Genomic DNA, 350 nt, shown 5'->3' on the forward strand with positions numbered 1-350 from the left:
CTCCCATGTGGCCCATCTTCACCCTCTCGTGACTGTCCCTCGCCCACTCATGGCCCTGACGCTGCCCCAACCTCTGCCGCATCCCTCAGCACGTAAGTCCGTCACAGTGGGGATGACTGTGTGGGCCACGTGTGGGTAAGGCAGGATAAGCTGCCACACTCTGGGGCACAGGACTGCTCGAGTCCACACCTTGTACTGAACCTTTGCTCGTGACTTCAGACAACCTGAATAAAGCATTGACCTTGCCCATCTTACCATCTTACTCTTTTTCTGAAAGTCAAAGCCTTAAACTCTGTTTCAGCTCCTGGGATCCAGGAAGAAGGTAAGGAAGGGCTGGCCTGGTCATCTTA

Source organism: Bison bison, unplaced genomic scaffold (assembly GCF_000754665.1).
Source record: "Bison bison bison isolate TAMUID 2011002044 unplaced genomic scaffold, Bison_UMD1.0 scf7180017864527, whole genome shotgun sequence".
NCBI lineage: Eukaryota > Metazoa > Chordata > Mammalia > Artiodactyla > Bovidae > Bison > Bison bison.